This window comes from Octopus sinensis, linkage group LG7 (genome assembly GCF_006345805.1).
Source record: "Octopus sinensis linkage group LG7, ASM634580v1, whole genome shotgun sequence".
NCBI lineage: Eukaryota > Metazoa > Mollusca > Cephalopoda > Octopoda > Octopodidae > Octopus > Octopus sinensis.
Genome location: NC_043003.1, coordinates 21308213 through 21320599, shown reverse-complemented (window position 1 = coordinate 21320599; position 12387 = coordinate 21308213). Strand labels below are relative to the sequence as shown.

The 12387-nt window shown below is 39.6% G+C and overlaps 1 protein-coding gene across 2 annotated transcripts in view; it reads right to left on the bottom strand.

The window, feature by feature from the left end:
- Positions 1-12387, bottom strand: part of LOC115214118 (probable protein S-acyltransferase 23) — a 246604-nt gene that overhangs the window by 126003 nt on the left and 108214 nt on the right. The window lies entirely within an intron of this gene.

Below are 12387 nucleotides of genomic sequence, written 5' to 3'. Positions count from 1 at the left end.
CATTGATGGAAGAAATGTGTGGATTGCAAGGGCGGTAGTGAGGGGGTATATTGAAAAATAGACCTCATTCAGTCACACTCTATGAGGGTGTCTTGATCAACCTAGGAACTTTCTAGTTGACCCTTGGGTAGAGCTTGGGCACACTAATTCATAAAAAGAGTAAGAAAGGGGACAGAAGGCAGCATTTATTGAAGTAAAGAAAGACAGCAAAAACAGTCAAAAATAGATGCATAGTATGCAGGGTGAAATACCCCCCCCCCAAAAAAAAAGTGAGCGAAAGAGGGCCATAAAAAAGAAAGGGTGTATAAGTATGTCAGAATTTTGGGAAATATGGAATTTTTTAAGGATACAGCATCCTGGCTGCTATCAACCAATGCAAGATTTTATTCTGTGCTTCAACAATTCTGAGTATGAAAAATATGTTTCTGAAAATCATGGGAGCTGTACGTGTTTTTTGATCCCTTAAGATTGTCCATGGGTGACAGATATACTGGATTGAAAAAGGTGGCTTAAAGTTGTTTGCTATAATAAATTGTCATGTGTAAATTTATCTAATATAAAGTTTAAAACTACTACTACTACTACTACTACTACATCCTCCTCCTTCTCCACTTTTTTACACTTGCACAGGTCAAAGAAAATTTGAGGTTTTTGCCGCCGCCGCCGCCGCCACCGCCACCACCACCACCACCACCACCACCACCAGGTGGAACATTGCTATTGAGAGAAACGGTGACTATGTTGTGAAGTAAGGATGGGATCTACAGAGGACCAGCTTCATTTTGGTGTATGATACATGTACCTGTGTTGGTAATTATACCTGTCCTAAACAAAATGGCATTACTTTTTGACTCACCCTCGTATATAGCTTCTTTATTCACATTATTTTGAATTAATAACACATTAATTTGTAGCTTCGAGATTTCAGTTGGTGAGTTTGTATATTTTTAGAATGACATTGTATGACAGGTGTGAGGGGTCAGATCTGGTCGGTTTTAACATAAAACAAGTAGAATATTTGGGCCTAATATGGCCCGGGTTAAATGCTAAAGGCTTAAGATAAGGTTAACAACAACAACAACAACGATCATCAGCATCAACGTATTCCTCAGTACAGCGCAGCAATGAGATTAGACATGTAAAGTAGGAATTCGACATGATGCCATGATGGATTCCAGCAAATACAAAATCTCAAAGCTCCTTCTGCTTCTTCTTGTTCATTAACATTACATGATCACAATCCTAATTACAATCGTCATCATATTTCCCAATCCTCCAATCCCCCTTTGAACTGTATCGATTAAAGCAAGTGAATAGTCCCAGCCTCTTCCAAACCCTTGCTACAGATGCTGCTATTCTATTTATTTTTTTGTTTTTTCCTTTCATTTTTTTGAGCTTTTTTATTTTTTCCCCTCAGTCGGCAATGATCTTCTTCAGTGACTGCTAGAGGGTCTGCCCTGTTCAAAGGGCTCTTTCCCCCCACCACCATCACCACCACCACCATCACTTCCACTGCCACTGCCACCATCACCTCCTTTGACTATCTCTATCAACTTCAATCGCTGTACCCAAACCCCTTCGCACCCACTTCCACTACTGCCATATCCATTGTTATTGGACATCATCAACTGGCTCCCTCCACCCTGCCTGTCCCCAGTTGTTATCCTCCTCCTCTTCCTCCTTATCATCATCCTCATAATCATTACTGGAATCATCATCAACATTGTTACTACTATTATCATCATCATTATCATAAATGCTATCATCATCATCATTGTTATCATCTTCATTATTATCATCTCCTCCATCTAGCCACTACAACCGTTATTCATTACATATTCTCCTCTCCTTATTTGGCCCACCATCCAAATGTTTGATTTCCATCATCAATAATAATCAGAGTTATGACTTTACCACAAACGAAGATATGGTGTGCACATGTGCATATGTGTGCATGTGTGTGCATGCACGTTCTCAGGCATGGCTGGGTTGTTAAGAAGTTTGCTTTGCAATTGGGAGGTCCTAGGTTCAATCACACAACATGGTATTTGTTAAATGTATTTTTCTTTTTAATTTTCAAAATTACTACAGTTTCAGGTCAATTAAAGCCTTTATCATTGATTTCATCATCATCATCATCATCAGCAGCAGCAGCAGCAGGTTCGTGTGAGAAGCTGGAAGTAGAGTGCTTTGAAACTGAACATAGGAGACTGAATGAAGAGAAGAGGAGATGTTGTTAATACCGAAACATAGAGGCCGGATTCCCAGTTTCATGGCGTATGTATTCCCCACCTGGATGGGACTCTAGTCCATTGCAGTGTTACTCATTTTCACCAGCTGAGTGGACTGAAGCAACGTGAAACGAAGTGTTTTGCTCAAGAACACAATGTGTTGCCCGGTCCAGGAATCGAAACCACAATCTTACGATCATGAGCTCAACACCCTAACCACTAATCCACATGCTTCCACTCATCAAATAAGTGGTGTCCTTCATTCCCAATCTGCTGTGAAGACATCTCTAGCCATGGGGAAATGTTACCTTGCTTGAAATCAGGTGAGGATTGGTGACAGGAAGGTCATCAAGTCAGAGACAATCTGCCTCAAGAAATTCCTTCCGACCCATGCGAGCATGGAAAAATGGACGTTAAAACGATGATGATGATGCTGATCTAAATGGGCATGATCAAGGGGTAAAATGTTGGTTTTGCAATCATGTTATATGTGTGTGCAAGCTATAGTTATGTGTGTGTGCATGTTATGTATGTATATATATGTATGTTTGTGTATGTATGAGTGTATGCATGAGCGTGTGTGTGTGTAATGTGTCTGTATTTGTTGGGTGGTGCAAGACGAAGAAAGAAGAAACAAAGGTGTTGTTTTCTTTACTTAATCATCGTCATTCTAAAAATAAAACAGAGCGAGTGTGTGTGAGCATGTGTGTATATAAGTGTTAGTGTATGCAAGAGATAGAGTGAGAGAGAAAGAGGGAGGAAAGAGAGAGAGAGTCAGTGTGTGTAGTTAGGAGCGGGGGTGCAGGGAAGATGTCAGCATTAGGTAAGAACAGGTGGTTTAAGTGTGCACGAGTGGGGTGGGAGGACTGCCTCTGTTAGACAAGATAAGCGAGTCGCAACAGACAGATAACAGCAAGCTAGTTTAACAAAACATAACAAACAAACCAACCAAACATTACATAATAAATAACACAATCGTTTTAAAACTAAACTACAAAATATACAATAACCAAAGCTAAATTGCATAACAATCCTTGCTTCTTTTACTTGTTTTTTTTTTTAGATAATTTTTATTAATATTTTATTTTAGTACATTTTTCATTGGTGGTGGAGGTGTGGGCTGAGGTCAATCGGTGGTGGAAGAGGGCAAGTAGTTTGTTTTAATTTGGTTGTTTTTGTCATATTTATTGTTTGTTTGAGTGTGTGCGTGTGTGTGTTTAATGGGGGGGGGTATAGGTGTCTTTTTTTCCCCATCTTTTTGATATTTACATTTTTATTTTCTTCATTTTTGTTGTTGCTGTTGTTGTTCCTTCACAGACTGTAGCAGGTGAGAGGCATAGTCGGGCTGAATGGTGGTGGCAGTGGTAATGGTGGGTATTTATTAAAGACAATATTTGGTAGTTTGTGTGGATGGGTTGGTGGTAGTGATGACCATGATGATAACAACAACAACAACAATAATAATAATACTTAAAGTACTGTCTGTCTGAGGTCCTTGTTGTGACCTGACAAACAGTACAAACCCCACCGTAGACACAATTTCTTCAATCAACAGCCTCACGATATTGTATACTGTGCAATGTCTACTATAACAACAACGACAACAACAGTAGCAGTAGTAACAACAACAACAATAATGACTTCAAATTTTGGCACAAAGCCAGCAATTTCAAGTGTGTGTGTGGAGTGGGGATTGGGATGGGGGCAAGTCGATTGCATCGGCTCCAATGCTCAACAGCTACTTATTTTATTGACCCTGAAAGGATGAAAGGCAAAGTTGACCTTAGAAGCATTTGAACCTGGAACATGAAGGTGGACGCGATGCAGCTAAGCATTTTGCCCGGTTTGCTAAAGATTCTCCCACCACATCACTTTAACAATAATAATAAGGATTTCAAATTTTGGCACAAGGTTAGCAATTTTGGGGGGAGGGGTTAATCTGTTACGCTGAACCCAGTGTTCAACTGGTACTTATTTTATTAACTCTGAAAGGATGAAAGGTAAAGTTGACTTTGGTGGAATTTGAACTCAGAACATAAAAGATGGATAGAATGCTGCTAAGTATTTTGTTGCCCGGTGTGTTAACGAGTCTGCCAATTTACTGCCTTAGCAATAGTAACAACAAGAGCACTCAGAGAGCACAAACCTCCACCAAGGAAATACCAATGTCCTCTGAACGATTAGCCAGAGATGATTTTTAAAATGAAAATATCTGAAATAAACTTAACTGCTCTCCATTCAACTTGAAAAGTGAGCCTGACAAATGGTGACCACACCTGCTCACCGTCAAGGAAGTGCTGGAGATGCTGTAGCCTGATCACATGTCTGTGCATCAGTAACCACAGCATGCCCAGCCCTTCATTCAGTGGCTGTTGACAGCTGACCAGTGGAATGCGCCCCTTCCACAGAAAGCGGAAGAGTAAGCACACCAGTTTGGTCAACCAGCAAACGGAGCAAGGGACGATGGTCAAGCGGTAATAGATGACGGATGCGATGTACGCATTCGCCACCTCCGCTTGAGCTTTCAGGGACAGCTTCCTCTCGACCTATTTCTGAGTGAGATTGGCTACTCTGCTTGTCACCTAGACTCAGTTTTTCTCCATCTGGAGGTCTGGACTAAACCAGACTCTGAGCAATTTAACAGGACCAATAATCATCCTTTCTACTAAAGGAACAAGGCCTGAAATTTGTGGGGAGGGGACTAGTTGATTACATCGACTCGTGTTTCACTGACACTTGATTTAATGACCCCAAAATGAATGAAAGGCAAAGTTGACCATGGTGGAATTTGAACTCAGAATGTAAACACAGCTGAAACACTGATAAGCATTTTACCCTGTGTACTAACGATTCTATCAGCTTGTTGCCTTAATAATAATAATAATCATAATAATCATAATAATAATAATAATAATAATAATATTTAGGGACCTTTTGAGCAGGATGGGCTACTCAACCTGAAGAAATTTCTAACTGGGCCTCACCTGCAAGGTCATGTGCTGTTTATCTTGATATGAGATCACCATGTCGCGCACATATGGTTGTGATGCATGTGCCTGGTGTACCCTTATCAGACGGGTAGTCATGATGGGTATATTGGGCTTCGTATATTTTACCCCAGTGTCACTTTGATGGCATGAACTGCTCTCTCACTCAATAATAATAATAATAATAATAATAATGATGATGATGATGATGATGATGCAGAACCAGGTAGTGGCTCTCATGGCTTCTGATCTTAACTGATTGGAAATGTTATCATGTACATTGTTTTGTCTTGTTGTAAAAGATGGGCTACAGCAAATATTCTGCTCAATACCACAGGTTTGCTTGTCAGTTGTTTGACCATAACCAGTTGAGCATGTCTCTTGGTGGCTGATGAATAAGTGTGCCTTTGATCAGGAGTAGAAGTAGTGGGGGTGCATCATAGCCATGAGAGGAATTCTTTGGGGTTTGGATAATTCATCTTTGGAAACATGGGAGTTTTGTTCAACATCCTTAAACAACCCTTATTCAGGAACCTCTTGAGCAGGATGGGCTACTCGACCTGAAGAAAATTCTAACTGGGCTCACCTGCAATGTCATGAGTTGTTTATCTTGATATGAGATCACCATGTCACACACATCTGGTTGTGATGCATGTGTCTGGTGTACCCTTATCAGACGGGTAGTCATGATGGGTATACTGGGCTTTGTACATTTTACCCAAGTGTCACTTTGATGGCATGCACTGCTCCCTCACTCAATAATAATGATAATAATCATAATAATAATAATAACAATAATAATCCTTTCTACTATAGGCACAAGGCCTGAAATTTGGGGAAGGGGATTAGTCAATTACATCGACCCCAGTGTTTCATTGGTACTTAATTTATTGACCCTGAAAGGATGGAAGGCAAAGTTGACCTCGGCAGAATTTGAACTCAGAATGTAGCGGCAGGCAAAATACCGCTAAGCATTTTGCCTGGGGTGCTAACGACTCTGCCAGCTTGCTGCCTTAGTAGTAATAATAATAATAATAATAATAATAATAATATTCCAGGGAGACACGCTCTCTCCACTCCTTTTCTGCTTGGCACTGTCACCTCTATCTGATATGCTAAATAGAACTGGATGCGGATATAAATGTTACGGCAAAACGATCAGCCACCTTTTATATATGGATGACCTAAAACTATATGCTGCAAATGACAAACAGCTGGAAACACTATTAAAGACAGTTCATGGATTTACCAAAGAAATAGATATGAAATTTGGATTAGAAAAATGCGCCAAAGTAACCATGAAAAGAGGAAAACTAGTTAAGAGTAACAACATCACATTAGATAAAACCAATGAAATAAAAGAATTAGACCAAAGCCAAACTTACAAATACTTAGGAATCCATGAACTAGATAAGACACAAAACACACAAATGAAAGAGAAAATAAAAAAAGAATATTATAGACGAGTTAGATCAATACTAAAAACAGAGCTCAATGCTAAAAACAAGATAATAGGTATCAACACTTTAGCTGTCCCAGTTATAAGTTACAGCTACAATATCCTTAACTGGACACGAAATGAACTGTCCAAAATAGATAGGAAAACAAGAAAAATATTGACAGGATCTAGGATGTATCACCCAAAATCTGACATAGAAAGACTATATATACAACGTATAGAAGGTGGTAGAGGCCTTATACAGCTGGAAAACTACTATAAAATAACCACCATAGGACTGCAAAAATACCTACTTCAGAAGGAAGGAAAACTGATCCAGATAGCAGCAAAACACGAGCAAAACAAAAAACTGTTCTCAGTATTTAAGGAAGCTGACAAATACAAACAAGAAATCATACCACCTAATAAACACAAAGAAGAAGAAGATGATGAAGAAACAACAAAAGCTATAAAACAAATGAAATCCAAACTAAAAATAGAACAGCAACGAGCCATGATAAAACGATGGCAAGAAAAGCCCCTTCATGGTAAATACTGCACTAAACTAAACGCAAAAGAAATAGACAAAGAAAAATCCCAGCAATGGTTGAGAAGCTCAGGACTCAAAGCAGAAACAGAGGGATTTTTAATTGCAGCACAAGACCAAAGCCTCCCCACCAGAAATTACCAAAAACATGTAGTGAAAAGAAATATTACAAGTAACTGCAGAATATGTGGAGATGGACAAGAAACAATAAATCATATTATCTCTAGCTGCCCAGTCCTGGCTAAGAAGGAATATATTCACAGACATGACAGAGTTGGAACCTACATACATTGGAAGCTATGCCAACATTATGGAATAACAACAGAAAAAAGATGGTATAGGCACACACCAGAAAAGGTCACAGAAAACGAGAAAGCAACCATACTCTGGGATATGCCGATACACACAGATAGAGAAATTAAGGCCAACAGACCAGATATAGTTGTCAGAGATCATGAAGAAAAAAAATGCTTTCTAATTGATGTATCAATACCGGCAGATGACAACGTGTCTCTAAAAGAAATGGAGAAACTCTCAAAATACAAAGACCTGGAAATAGAGGTAACTAGAATGTGGAACCTGAAAACAGAAACAATTCCTATCATAGTAGGTGCATTAGGCATGATAAAAAAATATTCAGACAAATACATAACAAAAACACCAGGACTTACAAACACATATAACATACAGAAAATTGCACTACTAGGCACTGCACACATCCTACGCAGAACACTTTCCATACAATAACCATCAGAGCATCACAACAAATCACAGCACATACCCAAGGCACACAGAGCTGCGCTCGGTAGTGAAGTGAAAGCACGCTATAAAAATAAAACTACTGAATAATAATAATAATAATAATAACCTTTTCTACTGGAGGCAAAAGATCTCAAATAATAATAATGATAATAATAATAGTGATAATAATGCTACTAACAGTAGTCATGGTAATGATAATGATGATGGTGGTGGTAGTGATAATGAAGATGATAACAGTGAGAATCCTGCTGACAATGATGCTGTTCACACTGATAATTTTGAGAAATGTAAAGGTAATAATGATGACTGTAATGACCATGATGATGGTGGTCCAAAAATTTAGGTAATAATGATAATGGTGAAGATGGACAGAGATGATGCTCCTGATGGTGATAATGATGATGATGATGATGATGATGATGAGAGATGTATAGAAGAGAGTTGATGATGGTGATATCAAAAGTGGACATAAAACAAAACAGCGATATCATTCAGATATATTCAGGCACAGGAGTGGCTTTATAGGCACATAAGTGGCTGTGTGGCAAGTAGCTTGCTTACCAACCACATGGTTCCGGGTTCAGTCCCACTGCATGGCACCTTGGGCAGGTGTCTTCTACTATAGCCTTGGACTGTCCAAAGCCTTGTGAGTGGATTTGGTAGACGGAAACTGAGAGAAGCCTACCATACATATATATATATGTGTGTGTGTGTGTGTGTGTGTGTGTGTGTATGTGTGTATATGTTTGTACCCCCACCATCACTTGACAACTGATGCTGGTGTGTTTACGTCCCCGTGAATTAGCAGTTTGGCAAAAGAAACCAATAGAATAAGTACTAGGCTTACAAAGAATAAGTTCTGGAGTCGATTTGTTCGACTAAAGGCAGTGCTCCAGCATGGCTGCAGTCAAATGACTGAAACAAACAAACAAATAAAAGGATATTGATGTTGAGGAATGTGATGATGATGATGATGACGACGACGATAATGAAGATGATAATCACGATCATGTTAATTGCAGTAAGATCGATGGTTAATTGGGATAGTGATGGAAGTGGCACTGACTAAGATGATGATGGCGATGGTGATGGCGGTGGTGTTGGTACAAACAAAGATACTGACAGCTGATGTATTATGATAACAATGATGATGATGCTGGTGGCAATTGTTTCCTGTTTTGCTGTTTTGTTTCTGTTCTTGTTGTTGTTTTCACAATGCTTGTCTTTATAAACTGTTTGTCTTTGAAGGAAGGGGCAGCCCTCATAAGGCTTGTCTTAGAGCAGGGTAGCAAGGGGCTCAGACATACCATATACTGAAGTTTATTTTGTCTGGTCAGGGCACTTGGACAAGAGGAAATTCCATGACAAGTCAACCAGGCGGGCGTAGGTAATGCAATATTTTTGAGATGGATAATGGTATTGTGACTTGACCCTTGCCCAACTACCACCAATGCCTCCATCACACTGCCACCGCCGCCACCACCACCACTACTACCACCTAAGAATTGATAATTGATGCTGGGTGTATGATGATAATTAAGGTTATAGTAATGGTGAAGGTGGTGGTGGTCTTTGTTGGTGTTGATGGTGGTATTGGTAGTGAACAAGTTGAGGAAAAAGCACGGTGTTGGTAGAGTTGGTGGTGGTCGTGGTTGCGGTGGTGGTAGTCATACCAAAGAGAATAGTGCTTAATTAGAATAGTCTGGATGATAGTGATTGCAGTGGCACAGTGGTAGTGGTGGTGGTAGTGGTTGTGGTGGTGTTAATCGCAAGGAGGAGACAGACGAGAAAATATAATTATCAATGGTAATATCGAGTGAGAGTGAGTAGCGGTGGGAGAAGTAACAAGGATGAAAGTAGGAGGTGGAAGCGAGGGCAAAGAAGAAGGAAATGATAATTATTAATGGCGCTGTTTCTACAGGTGATGATGGTGGTAGTAATGATAATGATGATGATGATGATGAAGATGACGGGGAGGAGGTGGAAGATTGATTTGATTAGCGAAAGGGGGTTGGTGATGATGATGTTGATGGGGGAAGAAAGAAGATTGGTTTGATTGACGGGGAGGGGGGGATGATGGTGGTGGTGATGATAATGGCAATGAGAATGTTGATGATGATGATGATGATGGGGTGAGAAAGATTGGTATGATTGGCGGGGGTGGGGTGATGTTGGTGGTGTTCATTGCTGACAGCAAGCAATGAAGTGGAGTGTGGGGTGAGGGATGGAGCGAAGGTTGGGACTTGAGTTTTATTTTTAAAACATTTCAAATTAATTCCTACAACCATTTGAAACTGAACCAAACAGTGAACTAATAACCACTGTCTTTGACAGATGCAGGCTTGGTAAGTTACATAATGAAGGAAACATCACATCCATACTGCCATCGCCACTAATATCAACACCACCACCGCAACAATTATCATAACCACAATCATCCCCACTACCACTACAACCGCCACCACCACCCCACAATCATCACCACTACCACTACAACCGCCACCACCACCCCACAATCATCACCACTACCACTACAACCGCTACCCCCACCCCCACAATCATCACCACTAATGCCACATTCACCACGACCACCACGACCACCATGACCACCACCACCACCACCACCACCGCCGCCACCACCACCACCACCACCACCAACAACAACAATCATTACACCACTCAGCATTGTTAAACAGACAAGTAAACAAATACAAAATATAGATTGGCAGATGAAGTAATTTCGTAGCTCCCCACCCCCTAAGAAACAAACAAACAAACTATTTTAGGTAAAGAGATGATGCAGAGGGATTTCAATGTTTGAAATATAAAAAGAAAACAGAGAAAAAAAAGTTAAATAAATGTAAAAAAAAAACAACAATCAAAATAAAAAAGAATCAAATAAAAAAAAACAGGCAAAAATCGATAGAGGAACCCCACCCTGCCTGCACAAATCTCCAGTTAAAATAAGCAAATAAAATCAGGGAAAACAGTAGAGATGGGAAGCCCTTTACTAAAAAAGAACCCTTGAATATAAAGGCAAATTTTAATTCAACAGGGTGAAACAGGACAGAATTAGATCAAAAAAAGATGATACAACTTCAGGTTATATCATCGATGATAAAAGAACAGTAAAATAGAGTGGGGCAGTGGTGGGCCAGGAAGGAACTGAAAGAAATGTTTCTGTTCTGTTATTCATTATTTGTTTTAAATGCTTGTCATTTATGTTTATTTAATTGCTTCCTTGTTTGTTTGTTTGTTTGTTTGTTGATTATTTTTTAATGTTTTTGTTGTTTTCTTTTATCTTCAGTGTTTTGACTTTAAAAAAAAACCAAAACAAAATAATTCCAATAAACAAACAATTAAATAAGATAAATATATAAATAAATAAGTTTGAAGGAAAGAGAAATAAAACGAATTTGTTATCAAAAAGATACATCGATTTTATTCTACGTTGTTGTCATCATCGTGGCTGCCGCTGACACAACCAGCACCAGCAGCAGCAGTACCACCACCACCACCACTACTACCATTTTCTTCTGTCCATTGGTCTACTGCAATTACTCTTTTACTTGTTTCAGCCATGTGGCTGTGGTCATGCTGGAGCACCACCGTTGTAATAAAGTCTATGAAACACATGAATAATAGTCATTTTAGCTAGATGGTTAGTTCACTGGTGAAATAAGTCCTCCAGTAGAGATCTCGCAGTTTTCCCGGCTTCATTTCCCAATCCCAACATCCTTTTTCCACCCCATCTACAATGTACACTTCCCTGCTATCTAGTATTGGTTTCAAATTTTAGCACAAGGTCAGCAAGTCCAGGGAAGGGGCTAAGTTGATCAAATAGATCTGGTGCTCAATTGATACTTATTTTGTTGACCCCAAAAGGACGAAAGGCAAAGTTGACTCCAGCAGCATTTGAACCCAGAATGTAAAGACGAATTAAGGCGGCGAGCTGGCAGAAGCATTAGCACGCCAGATGAAATGCCTAGCAGTATTTCATCTGCTGTTGCGTTCTGAGTTCAAGTTCCACTGAGGTTGACTTTGCTTTTCATCCTTTCGGGGGTCGATAAATTAAGTACCAGTTATGCACTGGGGTCGACATAATCGACTTAATCCATTTGTCTGTCCTTGTTTGTCCCCTCTATGTTTAGCCCCTTGTGGGCAATAAAGAAATAAGAATGTAAAGACGAATGAAATGCTGCACATGATAATCTGGTTGGTCACATGATATATATATATATGTGTGTGTGTGTGGTGAGAGAAAGAGAGGGAGAGAGAGAAAGAGAGAGATTGTATATCTTGCACAAAAACACAGAAAATGTTCAGAACAGCTTTACGTTAGAATTGTGTAGCATCTTTTAAAAGTTAACTCTTAACTAACCGTATTACCATACAAGACTGCATTAGTCAGCCAGTCCTGAA